This window comes from Mus musculus, chromosome 2 (assembly GCF_000001635.26).
Source record: "Mus musculus strain C57BL/6J chromosome 2, GRCm38.p6 C57BL/6J".
Taxonomy (NCBI): Eukaryota; Metazoa; Chordata; class Mammalia; order Rodentia; family Muridae; genus Mus; species Mus musculus.
The window spans coordinates 75268097-75291128 of NC_000068.7; the positions used below are offsets into that span (position 1 = coordinate 75268097).

The following is a 23032-nucleotide window of genomic DNA, read 5'->3' on the forward strand; positions in this document are numbered from 1 at the left end:
GGACAGTTGAAGGCTTGGTCTAAGAAAAGGGAAAGGTGTTACCACAACAACAAACAGAGGGGGAAATATAGAACTGACCTCGGGGAAAGATACAGTTCAAAAAGAGGAAGCCAATGCTGTCAGTGGAGGTTGGGTGGGGGTGGGGAGGGGGGGGTGGGCTGACTTTAGGATCGTGCAGACTCCAGCTGCTCTCTCCTTCAGCAGGGCTTCCTCTGACCTGCCATCTCCTTTTAGCTAGTCTGTCCCCTTCTGCCAAGCCAACCAATTGAACTGTACTACCCACAAAGGCCCAGGTGAGTGCTTCCCTGGTTACCTGTAAGCTCCACCATCGGAGCTGTGCCTTCTCTGTTCGTTCCCTTAGATTCCTATGCTGGTGAGGCACATGGCAGCTTGAATGTCCAGATAGTGGTGTTCCGAATGATACATGTTAGGCAAGCAATGATATAAAATACAAAAACACGGACTGAATCTACAGGTAGCATCTACAGAACCTGGGTACCAAGCACGGTGGATGTAGAGCTGCCGATGATATTGTTAGTATCGACATGTAAAACTTTAGCTTCGCAGGTTCTATATTAATAGAATGAATTCCTGAGCATATAAGCAAAATAATTTATTTAAACACTTGGGATTATAATAACCTGAAAAAAAATCAGATGTTCAGACTTTTGAAAAAGCTTTCTGGTCTGTGGGGACACTCGTGGTAACAACCTGGAATTTCCTAAGGAGAAACATCTTACATTTTGAATTTTAGCAGCTAAGATGGGGCTAAGCCAATCTGGCATCTGGCTTCTTATATCCCACACGGAAACTATACCATGGCTTATTCATGCCAAAATATTACTGTGCTAATTGGTTTCAAAGACTTCATTTAAATAAACAAAATACTACATTCTAGAAAAACATCTCATTGGGTCTGGTGGACCTGTGACCCCAACTACTCAAGAGGGAGAAGAATCAAGTTCAAGGTTAGCCTGGGTGACTTACCGAGTCTCTGCTTCAAAATAATAATAATAATAATAATAATAAATAATAATAATAATAATAATAATAATAATAATAAAATACAGAAAGGGCTGGAGATATAGTAAAGGCTCTGGGTTCAATAACACAGTAAAAGGCCTAACAAAGGGGCACGAGAAGTCAGCCAGAAAGCATTATTCTCTTTGGGGTCTAGATGAAATTTTTACATTTGGATTTTTTTCATCAGTTCTTGTAAGTAATAAGTGCAAAGGTTTTAGGCAAAGCAGAGGAAAGACAGTGGAAACTCTGCCTAGGATAGTCTTCTGAAGTGTACAAGGTTCATCTCTCCAAAGGCAGAAGGTTGGGCCACAGTTGGATGCTTGCTGGCCTTCTTCAGTTGGTTTAATGCCTGCCCTAAGGGTAGAATTTTCTGGAAAGAGCCTATACAATCAGAATTAGCCAAGGTTCCTGGGTGACTCTCTTCAGAGGGAAAGTAGCCTAAGCAGGTGTGGAGAAAGGTCGTCTCCATGGCAACCGTCCGTCACTAGGCGCACTGCCAGGGAGGCTGTCTGGCACTTAATTGGACTGGATGCAAGATGTCAGCATCTCTGAATGGTCCCGCTGTAACAGGAATAATGTGCGAGCAGCCTTCCACCACCCGTTCTCACAGAGCAAAACATGGCAGTGTGACCTGCAGATTGAGGGTGAATGGGTCTAACACCAACTGCTGTCGGTCTCCAGCTGTGTGAACTGGGGAAGTCATTCTGTCTTCCATCTCCTTCAATCTCACTTCTTCTATAAAGTGGACCTGAAAACATGACTGTCTTCCTCATGAAGCCAGAGTGGGGAGTAAATGAGATAAGCCAAATAAAAACACATCGTCAGGCTCAGAGTAAAAAAAAAGGATGTTTAGTGACTGGGACAAATAATAATTCCAGACATGGCTGAATGGACTACAAGTGTGCAGGGAATTGGAGGGAAATGTGGCCCTCTCTGAGGCATTATAGAAAAGCATGCTAGGAGGAAAAAGCTAAAAAGGCATCATGGGGGTGGAGGGCTTGCAGGTAGTGGGAGATAAGATGAGATTGGATCCACTCTCTACCTGATGCCAACAGGGGGTTGCGTTAATAGTGCTAAAAGGAGCTATCCTCAGGGTGAAAAACTCTGAGATAAACACAGACAAGCAATGAGTGTCGGGCAACAATGAGATAAGAAGCCATTCTAGAAGCTACGTTGGTGACTGGAAGCCACAAGAATTGGGTGGCAACTTACAGCTTGGAGCTGGACCTACTGAGAGTAGGCTGTGACTATCAACACAGAGTTAGCTGTAAAGACAGGGGAGGAGAGGAAATGGGCTTTGCAGGAAAATGTTAACCTACTAGGAAGGAACTGAGGTCAAGACATCCACAAGCTGTGATCACAGGGCTCTTGGAAGATCGTCAGAACTTTCAAAGGTCCTTAGAGACTGGAGGGTCAAGTCTCAATGTGAGTGCTGGGGCAAGGGGAAAGGTTTTGTGCTCAAGGAAATCGTTGGCATTGAAGAACAAAAGGAACTTCAGTAGAAAGGCCAGGGTGAATGTAAGTTAACATAGAGTGTTGCCGGTTTTTCCAATTTTTTCCTTCCTTCCTTCCTTCCTTCCTTCCTTCCTTCCTTCCTTCCTTCCTTCCTTCCTTTCTCTCTCTCTCTCTCTCTCTCTCTCTTTCTTTCTTTCTTTCTTTCTTTTCTTTCCTTCCTTTCTTCCTTCCTTTCTTTCTTTCTTTCTTTCTTTCTTTCTTTCTTTCTTTCTTTCTTTCTTTCTTTCGATGTGAAAGAGCAAAATACATTTAAATTTTCATGGAAAAATATGACTTTCAGTAAAATATGAGACATTAATTGACCTGGAGATAGTTCCAAATTGTTCTAATGAGAAAACAAATGGAAAAGACATTAGATATGTCAAAATCCACCAGCAGCCATAGAGTGTGGAACAAAACCAAAGCCAGGGTGTAGAAATATGTCCTGCCAATCCCACTAACCAAACAGATCTCAGATTCAAAAGGCAGAGAGATCAGGAAAGACCTAGCTACAGCTAACTTCTTAGGAGAAGAGAATGATTTTTTTAAAAATGCTAGGTTATACATAAAAAGAGAAAGCAGGGAGCTAACCATACATGAAAATAACTGCCCTTCTAGGAAAAGTTCATGGGCCCTTGCTGCTCTTTCATATATCATTTTGTAAAACACCTCCATTTTTCATCACTTTCTCCCCCACTACCTTCTAGGCCTTTAACTTCATTTTCTCTCTTTTAAAAATATTGGTGGTAAGTCCTCTTGGCTGCATACATACTCAGTTATTCAATGTTTGCTCGATGTGCCTCAGCAGCATAGAGGGCAAAGTGTTTGTAACAGCAAATGTGATTCTTGCTCTTCAGACCTTGCAGTCTGGGGGAGAGGCATTTTTTTTACACAGATAAATAAATATACCTGGAGGTAGGAGATCAATATCATGAGTCCTACAAAGGCGGACCTTTGGGGATCTGGCATATGAGGCAGAGGCTGTGTGTTCTCACCTGGTGGACTGAGGGGCTTTTAGGATTCCAACAGAGATCACGGTTGATGCTGTAAGCACAGAGGAGAGGGTATAAGAGCTAGCGCGTGCTTAGTGAACATCAGCAGGTAGCCCTGGTGGCAGAAGGACAGAGTTGTGGAAGAAACACATCCCGGTTGTGGAATTCTACATGTCAAAAACATTGTTCTCAGAAGTGTGGCACAGAGAGATGGACAGTTCTGAGGCAAGATGATGATGGTCACTGCTGGCCCCCTTGCTGAGGGTATAGCAAATGAACGAAAGAGAGGCCTTAGCTTTGAGAGATACTTGATGGGAGTGGGTGTCAAAGGACCTATTGGGTTGGAAATATTGGAAGGACCAGAACCAAAAGTTCTTTTCAGGGCTCCCATGTCTTTGATCTTTCTCTCCTAGAAGACAGCGCCCAGAATTCTTGGTTTCTGAAACAGCCTTCTGTTTTGCTTTAATGAGGACAAATGAGCAGCTCATGTTTCTGCTTCCAGTCCCAAGGAGAAAACTAAGTATATGACCTTTGCTAAGAAATTTGGCTCTTCATCCTGACACTCATCTCTCCAAAGGGTTAAGTGATTTATGTGTCTTGGGTCAAGTCTGACTTAAATGGAAGGTTGGAGACAATGAGAGACTTACCTACCTTGCTGAGTTTCTTTCCCTCCGGGGGGGGGGGGGGAGGGGGGAGGGGGGAAGATTTCATTGCAGGTGTGTACAGACGTAAACTTATGGAATTTCAATGTTCCTAAGACATTCTTGGCAAGGGAACTTAATGCTTCATACCAACAGGCACAAAAAAAAAAAAAAAAAAGGTTGACGTTCTTTCCCAAGATAGTAAGTTTGTTGAAATAAAGATGTAATGTGAAATGATTGACGCATAAATCTTCTGGGACTTCCACTTGAGGCCCACATTTGATCCAACAGACAGCAATGATCCTTATGAACCATCGTGACAGAGGGTATTTACTGGTTTCAGAATCTTTGGATATGGGGAACTTGTGTAAGCATGATTTAAAAAGAACTCTGAAAATTCTGCTCTGATAAACGAGAGCTTAGCTATCTATGTTTCTTAAATTAAATGGCTCAGCCGTTGTTCACTTTGTAAATACCCAAGGGTCCTGGTCCACATTTGGGAGAAATGTACTGAAACATTTCTGTTAGAGTAAAACCAGTTTGGGGGCTGTAGGAAATCACTAACTTCTGTTGTCGTTTTTCACACTGCTAACTTAATAAGAAATATGCTGCTGAGTGTGAGGATTTGGGGCAGCCATTGCTTAGAGACCACATCTGTAATGATAAACAAGGGGGATGGGAGCAGAATTGTTTTATGTTTGAAAAGCTCATTTGGGACAAAGGTCACTAATATTAGAATCCAAATATTGTGTCAGACTCATAACTATGAATGGAAGCTAATTAATGTATAATTGAGAATTTGTGAAACTCTCATTCCTAGAAAAACTGGAAGATTTTGCCATCTTACAAGCCCTCTTCCTTAAGAAAGAGAAAGATGAGCAGTAAATATCCTCTGGCACGTCGGCACATTCTGTCTCTTCGTGTTTTCATGAAGTGTTCATGACATGGGATTGAAGTACTCCTTTGTGTTCAGTATTTGATATCAAATCCTTTACAAGTAAGTTGTGGTAAATAAAGTGTGTGTGTGTGTGTGTGTGTGTGTGTGTGTGTGTGTGTGCATAGGACTCAGGGTTTAGGCATGTCAGGCGATATTCTATCACTGCACTATCTCCCCAGTCAAGATGAAGAGTTCACTACACATTCAACTGTCTGTCATCAAGTGCTGGGCCTAAAGCTTCTCCTGTGACTCAAGCTAAGACTTTGTCTCAAGCAATCGCTTCTGGTTGTTCAGTTTAGATAGACGGAGGCCACAGAGAGTAGGGGATTAGGATAAAGGGAGCCTCTCTACTCTACATTTGTTTGTTATGCGGATGCTGGCAAAGGGCTGGAACATCTCCTTCACAGAGTACTAGGGTGAGAACACCAAGACACTAATAGCTATGTCTGGAGCAAAGTTTGACATTAAGGAAGGCCACTGCCACTGTCACCACCACCACTAAGGGCCTCTCAGACTGTCACTTTATTCCTCAGGAGAGATGCAGAATTCTCTCACTTGCTGATGAGGCTTAACAAGGCTGAGGACATAGACAAAGAAGACATCTTGTTTCTTTTTTTTTTTTTTTTTGCCATTTTAATATCTTTTTTTTTCCATTTTTTATTAGGTATTTCGCTCATTTACATTTGCAATGCTATACCAAAAGTCCCCCATAGCCACCCACCCCCTCTCCCCTACCCACCCACTCCCCTTTTATGGCCCTGGCGTTCCCCTGTACTGGGGCATATAAAGTTTGCGTGTCCAATGGGCCTCTCTTTCCAGTGATGGCCGACTAGGCCATCTTTTGATGCATATGCAGCTAGAGTCAAGAGCTCCGGGGTACTGGTTAGTTCATAATGTTGTTCCACCTATAGGGTTGCAGATCCCTTTAGCTTCTTTGGTACTTTCTCATTGGGGGCCATGTGATCCATCCAATAGCCGACTGTGAGCATCCACTTCTATGTTTGCTAGGCCCAGGCATACTCTGACAAGAGACAGCTATATCAGGGTCCTTTCAGCATAATCTTGCTAGTGTATGCAGACATCTTGTTTCTTTTAGCGGCCAAAATAAATTGTCTCACCTTGAGGTCAAATCTCAGGCTAAATGAAGAAAGAGTTTCCTCTTGAACTGTCGAAGAAAAAAACAGTTTTCTAAATGGATCTCTTCAACTTGTTAACCTTGACACATGATCAAAATTATTACTTAGTCAACACACACACACACACACACACACACACACACACACACACACACACCATATACCATTCAAACTCCTTTGGATAAAGAGAACTGGTTGAGAATAAAAATTTAGATCCCAAAGAATAACGTGTTGGGAATAGAAGGCTTTAAGGCCCAATTTATATAGAGAGAGCTTGGTGTTGCTATGGATATCTGGCATAGACCAAGATGGCTAACATTGGATATACAGGGGCCTATGAGCCAACCCAAAATAGCTGACATCAGATGTCTAGGGAACCCAAAGTAAACAGTGATCTAATCTATTCTATAACTGGCTCTGGCAGAATACCACTGTGGTGGTTTGAATGAGAATAGCCCTTTAGGCTCATATATTTGAACACTTAGTTCCCAGTTAGTAGAACTGTTTGGGAAGGATTGGGTGGCATAGTCTTGTCGGAGGAGGTGTGTCACTGGAGGAGAGTTTTGACATTTCTAGAGTCCACACCAGCCCTCCCCTACTACAACTTTCAGATCAGATGACATCTCTCAGCACCATGTCTGTCCACCTGTCTCCATGATTCTCCCACCCCTGTGATCATCGTGGACTAACCATCTAAAACTAAATGATTCCTTTCCTATCTTGACTTGATCATGGTGTTTCAGCACAGCAACCAAACAGTGACTAAGAAAAGCACCCATGTCAGGGTTTAACTAGCTTCTTTTTCTAGAAATAAAAGCTACCAAGTTTCATCAGGTTTACAGTAGGGACCAGAAAGGCCACTGAGCAGAAATATGAAACTGTAGATGGTTCTTTAGTTGTGAAGATGTTTAATGTTCAAAGAACAAGAAGAAATTCATGTATGTCTTCTCTTTAATTCTTATTTGGGCAGATCACTGGGAGAATGGTAGAAGGAATGATGAGCTTTCCCTGAAGGTTCCAGCTTCTTCCTGCCACTATTCTCTAGGGTGGGGTCACCTTCATCTGGTTCCAGGATGCAGCATGCCCAGGTCTAAGAAGTCACCCCTTTTGTTACAGTCACTAGACTTTATCAGGTAAACAATGAAGACCAGGGAAGTCTGTTGTGGTGGTTTGAAAATGCTTGGCTGAGGGAGTGGCACTATTAGAAGGTCTGTCCTTGTTGGAAGAAGTGTGCCACTGTGGAAGCCAGTTTTCTCCTTGCTGCAGTCAGATCAAGGTGTGAAGCTTTCAGCTCCTCCTGCGCCACGCCGTGCTTCCCATTATGATGACAATGGGCTGAAGCTCAGAACCAGTAAGCCAGCCCCAATTAAATGTTGTTCTTTATAAGAGTTGCCTTGGTCACGGTGTCTCTTCACAGCAATGGAAACCCTAACAGAGGCAACCATTGAGCAGGGCAGCAGCTTGATTAGAACTGTGTTCCAGAAAGACCTTTCTGGAAGTAGTGAGGAGTGATTAGCTGGAGCAAGCAAACAATGAAAGCAGAAAACATAGATCTAGTCTGTTGTAGGCTGAAAGTGAGAGATGATGAGGCTTTGAAAGCAGTCATAATGAAATTGGCCAATCCAAGACTAAAGTTGGACTGCTAAAATTGGCCATGTTGTAACACCCCCCCCCCCATGGTTCCAGACATTGTTATGCCCACCATTGAAGTCTTCGCACCCCTGGCTTTTTTAAAAAATATTTTTATTAGGTATTTTCCTCGTTTACACTTCCAATGCTATCCCAAAAGTCCCCATACCTCCCCCCCCCCACTCCTTACCCACCCACTCCCACTTTTTGGCCCTGGCATTCCCCTGTACTGGGGCATATAAAGTTCGCAAGTCCAATGGGCCTCTCTTTCCAGTGATGGCCGACTAGGCCATCTTTTGATACATATGCAGCTAGAGTCAAGAGCTCAGGGGTACTGGTTAGTTCATAATGTTGTTCCACCTATAGGGTTGCACCCCTGGCTTTTTCATTGTCTCAGGTGATCTTTCATATTTTCCTGAGACCTGAGTTCACATGTTGCAAGTATGACCACACATTTTAATGTGCAATACACATCACGAGAGATTTCTAGTACTTAGAAATTTTTGGCACATTGATGTTTTCCATATCCTGGTCATGAGATAGACCAAAAACATCTTCATTATTTCTATCATATTTTGACCTCAACCATAGTCATAGGTTCTAGTTGCACAGTGACTGCCTGTCAACAATTTTCCATTTCTTAAGATGAGTAAAGTCAAGAGAAGCCTCTATATAGATGAGATCAATGCAAACTCATAAAATAACAGTAACAACAACAGTATAAAATATTATAGCATTGTATTTTATACAAGCTCTAACTTGTATGTGTGCATGCGCATGTATGTTGTATGGGGTGTTTGTGTTTAGTCATTTAAACAACCCCAAGTCTATATTATTCCTATTAAACAAAGAGAAAAACAGGGTTCAAACAGATTTAAATACTTTCTAAAGTTTTGTAGGCAGTAGATGGCAGAGAAGAGATTCAAATCCACATCTCTCTTGCTTCAGATCTCCAGCTCCATCATGACCTTTAGTCCTGAAGAACACTAGCATCTCAACATTCCCTCACAAATGCTAATTTATTTTTGGTCTAGTTCCATGATATAAGGTCAACGTAGACCAAACTGCAAGCATTTCTTCCATTCTAACTCAGTGGAGGAAGATGAGTCTATATCTCAAATCATGAAGGAGTCTCATAGATTTTAATCTGGCATTTGGGATCTGAGGTTTATCCAAGGATCCAGATCAGATAAACTCTCAGACCCAGTACATTGTATGCCTAATCAAGGTCCACTGAGAAAGAAATACATATGATATCCGTCTTTCAAGAGTTTGTGTCTAGACCTTGGGTCCCAGTTATATATTTATGACATTCATGAGACAGCAGTCTTTATAGACTTAAGAAAAAAGTCAAATGGTGCTTTGTGCTGTGGTAACAACGATCTATTAGTTCCCAGATCATTAGCAACCACATTTACCAAAGGAAGGACTCTGTCAGCCAAGACTCTAAAGTCAAACCTCCACCCACGTGCCTCAGTGAATTGTTGGCTAAAAAGCCACATAGTCCCAAATGGAGACACTGCTTCTGATCATCAGTCGCTGAGTATTACAAAGAACTTCTAAGAAGTCTGATGGCACAAAAAAGTAAACAAAAGATTAATATCCAACATTTATATGCAAGCCATACATCATTAATGATCATTATGGAGAGCTTGCTTAGTTCAAATGAGGTTCCAGAAGACTGGAAGCGTTTCATTGTAGCACCAGTATTTATAATAGCCACCCTGGGGAACAGCAGGCCCATCAACGTGACATAGCTAATATGCAAGGTAATGGAAATAAGTAGAGGTGAAACAGAGCCACACGGACACTGAATTATCTTGGGAGCCAACTTCCATGCAAATAATTAGAAACAGTCCTGTTTATTAGCAGAGTGGAGAGGACATTGCCTGAGACACCTTAGGTCACATTTTAACTTCCCATTTAAAACTGGCACAGCATGTGGCCCTGTTCCTTAATATCACAGCAAAAAAGCATTCAGTGGAATTGACAAAGGACAAAGAGCTCCTAATGTAATCCAAGGAAGATGCTCATCCACAGTGAGGAAGCAACATGACTTTGGGCAAGAAGAGGTCCAGATCTTGGTTCCTGTCATTTTAGACCATTTCCCCAGCCCCTTAACCTACCCTTCTGCAGTTTCCTTAACTGTAAAATGAGGACTCTATTGGCACAAGAGAGTAAGTGCCTTGTAAGTAGATGATGGGAGAGTGGTGTGCACACAGTGCAGTGAACTGAGCAGCAGGCATGGAAGGTATTTCATGCCACGGGCATGTCAAACATCGGTGAGGTATGCCCTTGATGAGTGTTCCTTCAGCTCTAGCCTATTGATGCTTTGCAGCAAGTCAGAAATGGTGTCCCAGGCAACCATTCTCACTTAAAACAAAAACTGAAAAGAAATAGCCTTTTAAAAACAAAGAAGAATAAGTCCCTCAACATTTAAATGCTGCCGCTAAAACTCACGTTTCTAAATCCACTAATGCTGCCTGCGCCCCATCTCTAAGTCCCTGCCCCCAGTGGTTCTCATGGTAGAAGATAACTTGGGAATTTGATTAGCTTATCACTGTCCTAGTTACTCTTCTTGATGCTGGGACAAAAGCCATTTTAAGAAGGAGGGGTTGTTTTGGCTCACAGTTGGAAGACACAGTCCATCATTTTGGAGAAGTCACTGAGGCAGAAGCAGGAGGCAGCTGATCGCTGTACATCCATAGTCAGTAAACAGAGGGAGATGAAGACTCACGCTCCATTAGCATTCTCATAGTTATGGAGTTTGTGACCCCCAACGTGTGGAATGGTAGCACCCACACTGAATGCAAGTCTTCCACCCTCCTTTAAACGCCTCTAGACTCTTCCTTACAGACATGCCCAGAGGGTTGTGTCTTGAGTGATCCTATCAGTGTGGGCATCACTATTAACCATTACAATGATAATTATTAGTAACATGTATACAATTATATAGTCAAATACCATATTGAAATGAAGATATTGGCATTATTGGTGTGTAGTTAACAATTAGACAGACAGACAGACAGATGTGTGAAACATGATGATTAGATTGAGTTTTTGTGAGTGCAGGGGGATAGTGGTGAACCAAGGCCGTGTGCATGCTAGGTGAGCCCCCTACCACTGAGCTACAACCTGGACTAGACAGATATCCTTCTCTAAGTGTTGTAGGAAGCAGACCCAGACAGCTTACAGGAAGCTAAATTAAGCATCTGCTTTCACATATGTGCAACTGATGAAAACTGATGCAGATTATTCTTGACTAAACTTTGATGAATTTTATGACATTTTAACTTTTGAAAACTCATGGAAACCTTAATATTTTAAAACAAATATTAGTAGTATTGCAATATAGCAGTTACTGCCTTCTTTACCCAACAAAAGGCTTTCATTCTGATACTTCCAAAGAAGTAGGGTGTTTTTTTTTTCTTCTCAAAAGTGTAGTGAACTGTGAATCTTTCCTGAAACTCTTCTTATGTTTCCTTTCGAACACCTACCTCCTTCATCTTACCTTGACTCCTTTAAGCTGCACAAAAAGAAACAACTCAGTTATTGCATTATGCCAAGTTGGAGGTGATCCAAAAATGACTTACATGTTAACACTACCATGAAGTAGGGAAGGCAACCCTATGTCCACCTCAAGTACCAGATAAATGGTCCAATCCTAAAGTCTCCCAAATTTGTGGGTGACATAGAATCTCTGAAGTCATTACCAACTTTTTCTTCTTTACATTCTAACCATGATATTACATCTTGCTGTCAATCATTGCACACCAGACTCCAGGAAACCTCTGCCATCCTGAGAATACTATCAAAAGGCCATTTTTGAGCTCTAGGGGATAGAAACTCTAGGAAGGTGGAGAGCAGCCAGGTCCTGACTTGGAGAGATGCAGGCTTCTTTTCCCTCTCTGAAATGGGACGGAGTCAGTGAATAGGGACTGGTGAGGCGAGCGTGACATCACTTCCCCTTTCTTCTCCTTCCTTTTAGGGTCTTGTCAATCTCTCTGGCGATTTGCATGATTCCCAGGTACTCAAGAACAGTTAGGAAGCAATGTTCTTTATGGGGTGAGTAACAGAAAATGATCATTGCTGGTGACATTTGGCAAAGGACAGAAGTTTCTACTTAGTTAAAAGCCTTAGGCACATGGGAACCTTTTGTTCCCATTCCTGGAGTCATTCCCACGTTTCTGTTTTCCATGCCTCATGTCATCTCCAGAACTCTCCTGCACCACGGCGATGTGGAACTCTTGGACTATAGAGCAATGATTCTCAACCTATGGGTTATGACCCTTTATGGGAGGGTCAAACAACCTTTTCACAAGTGTCGCATATCAGATATCTTGCAAATTAGATATCTACATTGCAATTCATAACAGTAGCAAAAATGCAGTTATGAAGTAGCAATAAAATAATTTTGTGGGTTAGGGTCTCGTCAATATGAGGCACTGTAGTAAAAGGTCACAGAATTAGGAATGTTGAAAACCACTGCTCTAGAGTCTCAGAAAGTCACAACAAAGGATGTGAGTAACAGATTCCTCCCTGGGTTAGCCTGTAGCACTGTGATGATTCTAATGCTGACTAGCAAACTGGGGCAAGGAAAAAAAAATAAGTGGGCATCCAGATGCAGGGAACATCTGTACGATCTCCAGGAGGTATTCCTTCTCCTTCAAGGAACCTGGGGATTAGAAAAGGAAGTCTGTAACCCTTAAGGGGAGCTAGAACAAAAGCAAAACAAGAAAAGAAACTTCCCTTCAGGTGCCCTTCACAAAAGGGACATTCCTTCTCAGAAGCAGAGTTCTTTGGAAATGCTGTTTCCTTGGCCCGTGAGAAGGAACGACTCGGAATTCTCAGAAATGGTCACAAAAGAAGAGTCTTGGGATTATGACAATTTGTGGTAACCTTGATATTAATTATGAAAAAGGAAATGGAAGCCATTAGAAATTTCCCAAGAATAGGTTATGCAGGGACAGAAGGAAGACCATTACAGACTTTTAATACATGCACAGCACGCCTCCATATTTCCCAAAGAAGCCTATGAAACGTGAGGATCCAAACCCCTTTTTGTTATATTTGGTGACATGAGTATTTATAGAGCTCACGTACATGCCTAGCCCCACACCAAGAGTTTCTTTCAATAGTCATCAAGAGAAGGCTTCCTTCATTAAGCCAAGGCACCACATGTAGGAATGGGGTTAGCAGGGTCAGAAGTGGGGTTTGTGGTCCTCAAGTGGAGAACTTATGTTTTAACCCTTGTTTTAAAATGAGAAATCTCTAAACAAATATATATATATATATATATATATATATATATATATATATATATATATATATATATATATATAGAGAGAGAGAGAGAGAGAGAGAGAGAGAGAGAGATCTCATCTGTTCCAGAAGTGAGAATCCCAGAGGTAGGATTTTTAAAGGCACCTCAACTATCAGGAAAGTTGCAAGACTTTGGGACAACTTGTAGCCCCTTGCAAGCCCAGACATAACACTCTATAGAGAACCAGAACCAATTATATTGGAGACTGTGTTGCTGTTGCCAAGTATTGTACAACTTCTGATGGGTTTGGAATGAAGAATAGAAGGCAGGCCTAGAGCAAAACAAGCTGAGCTGAGAAAGGGGAAAATAGATTCAGAATGTAAAAAGCAGGCTCTTTGATGGGCTGAAGGACTGACACATGGAAAATGTAATGCATTATTGACAAACACGTATGCTGGCTGCAAAAATAATTAACACAAGCAGAAAAGAAACAGGAATGAAATGGACCAGAAAGACTTTGAAAGATTGTGAAGTGGTCGCTGAAATTGCCAAGCTAATGTCAGAGAGATGATTAAAATTTTCCAATAGAATAGGTGCATAGGTACTTAGGGGAATGTGATGTAAACCAAGAGAGAGTGGATCATTATATGAATCTGCACGGAGGTACCAATCAGCATTTTATGTGCAACTTTGCAGTGCACATTTTAGCAGATGGAGGAAGCTCTTAAAAGCTGATAGCTAAACCAAGTCTGCCTGCCTTTCTGTTCCATAACAACCATCCCTGAAATGGGCACTTGTTCAATGCATAACCAGTCCCCACAATAGAATTCCAGAAATATCAATATGCTCATAAAGAGACCTCTAGAGAGAGAGAGGAAGGGAAGGGAAAATTCAGTCTTAGTGTGTACCTGGATGGCTGCTCCTCATCAGACTGGATGGAGACTTAGCAACGAGAACTCAGAGTGAAGATTGAGTGGCAGCAAGGCGCAATGCTGCTGCACACTGAACCGTCCCCATGCAGGCAGGCACGCACATATGCACTCTTGCAGAAACTGTATTGCTGCAATAACAAAAACAATTAAATGGCGGATTGTGGGTCCTCTAAAAGAGAATAATTCTTCATGATCAGAATGACTTTTTCGCCCATTCAACAGAAAAAGACGCTTATTTTTTATTTGTTGGCAAAGCCAAATTAGAAAAAATATATATCTTTACGACCATAGGAGACAAATGAATGATACCAAATATCACTAAAAATGCTATTAATCTACAAGTGATATAAAATTACCATCTCAGCACAAAGAAAGTCTATATAGTCTGAATTTCCCTAGGATCATAAAAACGAATGAGAAGCGAAATTGAGAGTAAGTATGCTTTTGAGATGCGGTTAAGAGCTTCATGCATTGTTAACAAATGTGGCCAGACAGGGCGGTGATTTACCTTGAGTAGAGGCAGAAAACTTCCAAATGGGACCAAACCATCCTCTAATGACTGTCTGATGACACCTTTGAGGCCACTCTCCTCCTTTCTTCGATATTTAAATGTGGCTGATTAGCTATAGACTTTATAGGCTATTCCCCTCTGTTTTCAGTGGATCATTTTCTGTTTATTCATTCCAGAAGCCAAAAGTAGCTCTGGGTGGAGTGAGTGAGGAAATGTCAAAGACACAGATCAAAATGTTCTAGTTTGTGTACCAGGTGACTGGGAACACATAGGACTATGGGACTGCCTCCACATCAGAATAAAGTCCCCTTTCTGTTAATATCATTGTCTTGCACTCTAACCAGGGCATCAATATCTCGGTCAATTTGCTGTCTATTTTCACAAGCCTCCAGAAGAGGATGATGGTCCAGCCAGTGACTGATGGGAAGTAGTGACTCGGGGATATGGAGGGTGAGATAGGTCAGTGAGGGTGCAGAGGGAGAAGAACAGAGTGAAGTAAAACACATGCACAGAAACAGAAGGCGGCAAACAAGTGTTTGCAGTTCTTCCATATTTTTTTAAAAGAATAAAAATTAAGGAAAACAGAGGTGCAATCACCACTACCAATAACAATACTAGAGAAAATTGTGGGAAAGGACATGCATGTGACCATTTTCCCAAGGGTATCATGGGAATGGAATGCTGGGTTACTGGAAAAGCCCGAGATGCTTGCAGCCGTCTCTGACCATTTTCAGCTATCCAGGGAAAGAAACAAGGCCTGAATGCCTTCAGAGATTTTTCTCTTTTATTGGCTTCATTTTTTTTAGTATTTAAATTATTCTCCATATAAGACCTCTCAGTGCAATGAGCAGAAACTCTCCTTTTAGAATCTCCCATTACTCAGAAGCACAGCCCAGCCACACATAACTAGATCAAAGTTAATTTGGAACTGCAACAGAAGCCCCACTCCAGTCCAATAGCCTTTCCATGAAAGTGAACCAGGCACCTTTCCCTAACATCACAAAAGCCAGAGACACCAAGGCCACAGAGATGGTGGACACAGCATTTTGTACAATGGCACAGGGACAAATCCAGGTTTGTGGGGTCTAATGCTTGAGTTTGTAGCACAGTCTCAATAAACAATTTAAAACCTGGATGGCAGATCCTACATGGAATGGGAAATTTATCTTAAATGAGTGAAGAAATCATAGCAACAGGAACTTCCTAATGCGGGAGCCCTGCAACTTCAAGGCACTGAGTGTGGAGGGAGACACCTGCCTATAATCCTGGCACTTGTTGGGCACAGCCAGGAAGATCACCTCCACTTTGAGACTAGCCTGGACTAAACTGTAAGTTCCAGATCAGACTCTGTAGCAAAAATGGAAAACACAAATAAACAAAATAAAACAAATAGGAAAATCTTTAGTTTAGTTTAGATTAGTTTAGTTTAGTTTAGTTTGGGGGTAATAATTTAATTTTAACATTTCTCCCTTCCTCGTCCCTCCCTCTAAACCCCTTCAAACGCTCCCAAATACTCCTCTCCCCACTTTCCATTCAGTCATAGCCTCTTTTTTCAGTAATTGTTCTCATATGAGTACATGTATATGTATGTATGTATGTATGTATGTATGTATGTATGTATGTATGTATGTGTATGTATATATGTTTATACAAATGATCCCTAAATATAACCTGTTCTGTCTGTATAATGCTAGTTGGATGCATGTTTTCGGGGCTGACCATTTGCAACTGGACAGCCAGTTCATGAGCTCTTCCCTGGGGAAGGGCACTTGTTCTCATCAGCTCATCTCAGTTGCCTGTAGCAATTTGTGTAGGGTTGAGACATCACGGCTTTTCTCAGGCCAGTTCGACATGCCATCGGGGTCATCCCTGTTCAGCTCACATTTGGGCAGTTATGTCTTCAGACAGAACTGTAGTCCTCACCCCTCAGCAAGGAACTTCATTTTGTAAAAGAAGGAGGCCACTACAGAACAGCACAGCCAATCAAAATGCACACTTGCGGAGCCCAGTTCCAGTGGATACATCTATGAGACGTCGGAGTGCCTAAGGCACAGGGTCATCGTGGAAGAGGAGAAAGAAAGACTTAAAAACAAGGCAAAACAAAAACCAAACAAACAAGCAAATAAAAGCATTAGTTTTTTTTACTAATTGCTCAAAAACAGTTCTATGATGCTTGTGTCCCTACATTTCTGCCTTAAGAATCCTTGACTGAGTCTTTACACAGCGATGCTTTTGTAGTATTTTTTACAGAGAAGATGCATGAGAAATTCTGCCTTTCCTTTAACACTGTAGATCAAAATGTGTTTAGACTTTTCAGTGGTTTATCTGATGATGCCATATCTATAAATTCCGCAGTAGTTTCTTACTGAAGGCCAAAGCCTCTGGAGAATGAAAACACTTGCCTCTAGCTGCCTGCATAGTACCTCCTCCCTCTCCTCCCAGACACAAGGTCCTCGATGTCTCTCCCACACCAGTCCTACCGTGGGGTCAGGGAGCTCTGAAGTTGGAGGCAGTGTAGAAATGTGTAGACCCTCATCACTGAAGGCAAATGTAGGTCAGGTTGTTCAAGGTGGACCACCGGAAGTTGTCCTCAGGACCCAGGTGGATAGAGAAAGACTTCCATAGCTAATGTTCTGTTTCCTTCGTGGGGTGGCTGCGATCTCCTGCAGATGACACAGAGGGCTTGGAAAACACCCGAAGTGTCAGCCTCTCCATGGTGCCATGAGTCACTTTCTTGTAGTTGTCTCTGGACAAATTATGAAAGAGAAGTTGCCCCTTCAGGGAATCCCCTTCTCTTTGCAGCACCTTTTGTTCTTGGCAAGGATCTGTGGGGACATTTCACAAATAAGACCATCAAGTAACAAATCTGAAGTTCAAAAGGAAGTTTTCTAATCTACAGATAATAGACTTCCATGTCTTGATTGATCTTGCTAGAAAAAAGGCTTTCTATGTTTTCTCTAGAAAATATTTTCAAATTGTCATATGAAGACTCAACAAAAAGAAAAACAGAGAAGAAGGAGGAAAAGAAGAAGAAAGAAGAATAAAAAGAAAGAGATAAAGAAATAAACAAACAAAATAAAAAGGTGAGGTAGTCCCTACTCTATCCCAGAAGTCAGAAGAGATCTCATCCACAGACAACACAGCCCTCTGGGATTTGTTCTTGGTAGCGTTGGGTAAGCAACCTCCCTTATGAAGCAAAATGCTTGGAAACTGCTTAACCTGTTCCATGCCTTAGTGACTGAACCTAGATTTTAAAAAATTGTAAAACAAAGTACCCAAGATTTCAAGGACTTTAGTTAAAACTGTGGGATTCAAAGACTTAGCAGTGAGGACACCAAGCTGAGAATTCCCCTTCAAATAAACCAAGAGGCAGGCATGTCCACATCTCTGGCATGAGCACAATGGATTTTGATCATTTGCCAGCTATAGGATTCGTGACTAATTTCTTAACTTTCTTAGCAGTCCTGGTCGCCTCATTGATTGCGATGAATGTGTGTGGTAATGCTTAGCTTTGCAGGATGAGGAAGCTCCTAGCCCTGTGCCTTATGTATGGAACTTAATAAATGTGACTTCCTTCCTCTGGTTTTACAATATAGGCCCTCACATTTTTTTCAGACAGTTTTCTATGGTGCCTTTCATCTTTACAAAATGGTCCATTTATGTAGCTGGAGTTCCTGCTGGAACCCAAGAGACCCCATTGTTTTGAAATCCTTTCTAATTCCTGACTTTTGTTTTATCTTCTTCACTCATAAAGCGAACCCTGAACTTCTACTTCCATACCATACTGCCTGCTTTGTGGGGTGTTGACACTAGCCCTTGGAACAAATGAGCTGGCAATGTTATGTCATCTCTTTATGCGGCTTTTGATGATCGAGCTTCCTAGAAAGATTGGCTGCATCTCTCTAAGAGGAAGTCTGAAGCATCATGATACATATTTCACTTTATCTCATACTGAGACTTCCCCAGGCAATGGGCATTTCTAATTTTGACAATGACAGTAAGCAGAAGCCATGTACTTGCAAATCTGATGGCCTATGCCAAAGTTGCCTATCCTGATCGGGTGACATCCATTTAGCTATTTTAAATTCTTTCCTCTCAAATTGGATGAAACCTACGTTCCTCAAGGTTCACCTAAAACATTCATTTTAGGGACCAAAGTACAACTTTACTCATCTCTTGGCTGTTGAATGAACCAGATTCTATTTATGTAGTTTTAAAATTAATTTTCTGCCTTTAGGGCAGAAGCTGGGGAAAAGAAGTCCTAGGAGGTAGGATCCTGGATTCAAATGAATTTATTAAAAGGGTAGTCATCGCCTTTCAGATCCTTGGCCTTGCTCATTCTGAAATGCTTGTTTCTAAAGATGCAATAAGATAAATAAAAATCAACACGGAGACATGCTGGAGTATGAAAGCAATCTGTGGATCCAGTTCATATCAGCAATGTTCTCTGGTTCTCTGCATACAAATGGACAGGTTAACATATGACAAAATCCTTCAAACTGACTTGACTCCGTAAACTTAAGGAAACAAAGGAAGTGTTTTTAGAAGTCAATCTTGAGCAACTGAGGCATTAGTGGGATTAGCATAGCAACTTGGGTTCTTTGAGGTAAGATGCTAAATTTCTGTAGATAGTCCTTGTTGTTAAATGTTTGGAGGAACAGTTTGTTTTCTGTGGGTTATGTACTGAGTTTTCTTGGCTTATAGCAAGACCAGTTTTCATTGAAGCTACTCAAAAATCATCACCAAATGTCACGGCACAGTGCTTCATGCCTGCAATCCAAACTCTTGGGAAAGGTAGGATCCTGGTCAAGAGTTCAAGAACAGCATCAGCTATTTAACAGATCAGCCTGGTCCTATGAAAGCCTGACTCAAAACAACAAAAACACATGCACATAAAATCACTGATTGATGACTGGAATGTGTTATTATAAGAAAAAAGTCCTTGCGGTGACTTCAGAAATTAACAAATATTAAAAATAAGTTGGAAGATAAAGTAATATAAATAATATAATAATATAATATAATTAATATAATGCAGGAATTTACAGATAGAGCCCAGGCTCAAGTTGCTGGTGAGACTTGACTAAAGAAATCTAGTACTCAGACCTGCTACGATGATGCGAATGTATCTCTTTCAGATTCATGTGTTGGAAACTCAGTTCCCAATACAACAGTGTTAAGGGGTGGGCCATGTGTTGTATGGGATGTAGGCCACTATAGATTGGGTTTGCAAAAGTGAGTTTTCTCTTTTCTGCCCTATAAGACTGCTACATCTTTCATTTGCAAAGGATCCAGTATTCCAAGCACCGACTTGGCAACAAAAAGACCAAGTCATAACCTGCTGCTGATCTGATCTTGGGACTTCCTGCCCTCCTGAACTAGAAGAAATGAATCCTATCCTTCATAAATTTTATTGCCACTAGGTATTCTGTTTAGTCAGCACAAAAAATGCTGACTAAGCCATCAGCATTAACTTCCAGGTGTTCTGATGTCTAATGAAAGTCAAGTCACAGAGTAATATTTGTATATCACACTGGAATAAACTGGAGAGGACTTGAAGACATTTATATTAGATCAGGGGAAACATTTACAACATTTCCTTTCAGTTTCATCATGATAACAGAAATAAAATATAGAGTATTAGCAATGGATATTAAATATTGAATTTATATAAAAGCTAGAAATAATTTTTTACCCAAAAAATTTAATGGGGACGTTGATCTTGCTTCTAGGCATATAACTATATACGTTTTATGTCTGAAATGGCTGCGAGCAAGTCCTGATCAAGTCTTTTTAATGATCTCTTCAAATTCTTGATAGTCACTATTGATGAGAAACTTTGTTCGTACAAGTAGGTGATAAAAAGTTTAAAACCATTTTTTTTACAGCCATTCAAAAATTTACAACAGTTGAAATTACCTTTAAGGAATCCAGGAGCTCTTCTTCTATATTTTCTTTGACGGAGGCAAATGTTGGAATCTCTTGTGGTAATGAGAAAGAGGTTTAATCCAGCCAAAGTTTTGCCGTCCAAGTATCTCAAGAGCAAAGTGCCAGGACATGCAGAATGTATCTTTGCTGCTAAACATTTGCCCTGCTACTGATATAGACTCCATTAAAGGGGCACACTAATGCAAAGGGTTGTCCGTGTGAGGCATATGTGAAGGGAAAGTGTGGGGCTGCTTTGTGAGCCTGCCTTCCAGCTACCTGGACTCCTGGCTCCCCCAGACTAGACCAGACTTGTGCTAGCTCAGCATCTCTGGAGATTCTGCCCACACCAGCAGCAGTAGGCTCTGCAGTTGACTCTTGGGATGGATAACAAGGAGTACTTCCTTTTTCTAAGTGTACAACTTCCTGTGGGTATGTGCATGAGTAATGAGTGTGTATGTTTGTGTTTTAGTGCATGTGTGAGCAGAGGTCATCGTAGAATGTCTGTCTCCATAGATTCCTTAACTTAGTTTTTGAGAGAGGGCTAGCGTTGAACCTAGAGCTCATTGATTGGCTAGGCAGGCTAGCCAATGAGCTTCAGGGATCCACCCATCTGCCTCTTCTGACTCAAGTCCTGAGGTTGTAGTTATGCCACAGTGCCTGACTTTCCCTGTGGTGCTGAATGACCAAACCCACAGGCTCTTGCTTACATGGTAAGCACTTTATTGGATAAGCCACCTCACCATCTGAGAATACCTTCTCGATCATGCCTGGTGAACTGCAGATGTTCCTGCTGTTTATGACACTGGCAGCCTGTAGAAACTGCAGAGCAGGCCGTCTCAGTAATAGACTCAGATTGATTGACAGCCATCTCAGAACTTCAGATATTCCAGACCTTGAGCATCAAGGATTCACTGGTTCACAATATGTCAGTAACTCTTCCACACCTCAGATTTCAGGGAAACTAACAATACAAATTGACTGGCCTGCATCTGCAAGGGACAGCCAAGAATTGAAGCATTTCCAACACAGTCTGTGTTCCTTCCATTTATCAATAATGTGACCAGCATAGTGTCAGCAATAATAGACAGGATATGTCTGAACCTTATACTGTGCCAGAAAACATGCTACCTTTTACTCTTCGTGTATAATAAATAAATTTTAAAAATGGTCCTAGAGTTCCCAACAATTACATTTAATAGACATTTTATTTTACAAATCAATTAAACATAATAAATTTTATTACACCCACTGTCGGGTTGCAGAGGTACTGAGACCTTCTCCAGGAAATGCTCAGTGCCAATGTGACGGGGGCAACTGATCAAGCCAAGCAAATATCACCATGGATGGAAAAATAAAGGCAAGCAATTGCTTTTGTCATCTCTTTTTGCCCAAACCCCATTCATTATCTGACTTTGCATACGCTTCATCCGTTTCAGTTCCCCTGGGCTGAGCAGTTTATGTTATAAAGAGCTGCAGCTTGCACTGAAAATGCCCTTCTTCCATCTTTCTTTTTAAAAAGAAAATGCATTTTTTCCCTGAGCCTGGAAAGAAGTGCTGACTGGCCAGCCCTGAGTTTCTGTTTATACTGCGAGCAACTGCAGCACAAATCAGCACCAAGTTTCCCTTGATTTCTGCCTGGAACAATATTATCCTATGGGGACTCACTCTGGGGTCCAGAGGGTGATGTATAACTTGCTATTACATGTTTGTGCCCAAGAGGGCAATTCTAGCTCTCCCAGTGCCGCCAGAGAGTGAATAGAGATGAGATGGGAGGGGTACCAGGCAACCGCAGTCTTGTCATAACCCATCAGCATCAAGCATTTACTGAAGCCCTACTATGCTCTGTTAGTATTCATCACTGCAATCAACACCTGCGAGAAACAGCTTAAAGGAGACAGAATTTGTTTGGGCTTCTGGTTTTTGAGGTTTTAGTTACATGGTGAGCTGGCTCCGTTGCTATGGACCTGAGCTGATACAGAATATCATGATGGAAGCAGAGTCAAGTAATTCAGCTGTTGGCAAACAGGATGCAGACACAGACAGAAAGAAAGGAGCCCAGGGCAAAGTACAGTCCCCAGACCTGTTTCAGTGACCTACTTCCTCTGTCAAGACCCTACCTCCAAGTCTCGGTCACCTCAACAGTGCCATTAAACCATGAACCTATCAGTGAATTAATACACAGTTTACAGCAGAGCCCTTGTGAGCCAGTCACCTCTCAAGACCAGATCTGTCAACTGGAGGCCAAGCCTTAAATACATGAGCCTTTCAGGGATAACTCCTATTCCATTCGTATCATATGACATGTATAAAGCCAGAAGATAAGTAAGAAGGTATTATCTGCCAGAGAAATCTCAATATTTCCAGTGTGGATTTAGAGAGTTGTAAATTTTCACAGAGTGTAACTCCAGATGGCATCCGAGGACAGGACTTTCCTCTCAGGGCCCAGCTCTTGAATCCTCTGCACAAGCGTCTATGTCTATCCCTTGAGTCCTGTGTGGTATTCACTCATATTTAGAAGAGCTCTCAGTGCCTAGTGAGAGGCAGTA

At 41.6% G+C, this 23032-nt stretch overlaps 2 long non-coding RNA genes across 44 annotated transcripts in view; one reads left to right on the top strand and one right to left on the bottom strand.

Moving 5' to 3' along the window:
• 2600014E21Rik overlaps nt 1-23032 on the top strand; it is a 184753-nt gene that overhangs the window by 130442 nt on the left and 31279 nt on the right. For 21 of the 42 annotated variants that reach the window (XR_001783338.2, XR_001783353.2, XR_001783345.2 and 18 more), the window contains exons 4-6: nt 4971-5147; nt 7194-7356; nt 11841-11917. The exons of 12 other annotated variants lie outside the window; for them this stretch is intronic. This is a non-coding gene — a long non-coding RNA (RIKEN cDNA 2600014E21 gene). Of the gene's footprint in view, nt 1-4970; nt 5148-7193; nt 7357-11840; nt 11918-23032 lie in introns of those variants that run through there. 9 more of the 42 variants (XR_001783337.2, XR_001783344.2, XR_001783358.2 and 6 more) reach the window with 4 other exon arrangements.
• Nucleotides 6124-17361, bottom strand: Gm34401. 2 transcript variants are annotated; one of them, XR_374730.3, is made up of 3 exons: nt 17039-17361; nt 14024-14175; nt 6124-6252 (listed from the first exon to the last, which is right to left on the bottom strand). It is a non-coding gene; the product is annotated as a predicted gene, 34401 (long non-coding RNA). The 2 variants fall into 2 exon arrangements; XR_374731.2 differs by lacking the exon at nt 17039-17361 and adding an exon at nt 14556-14945.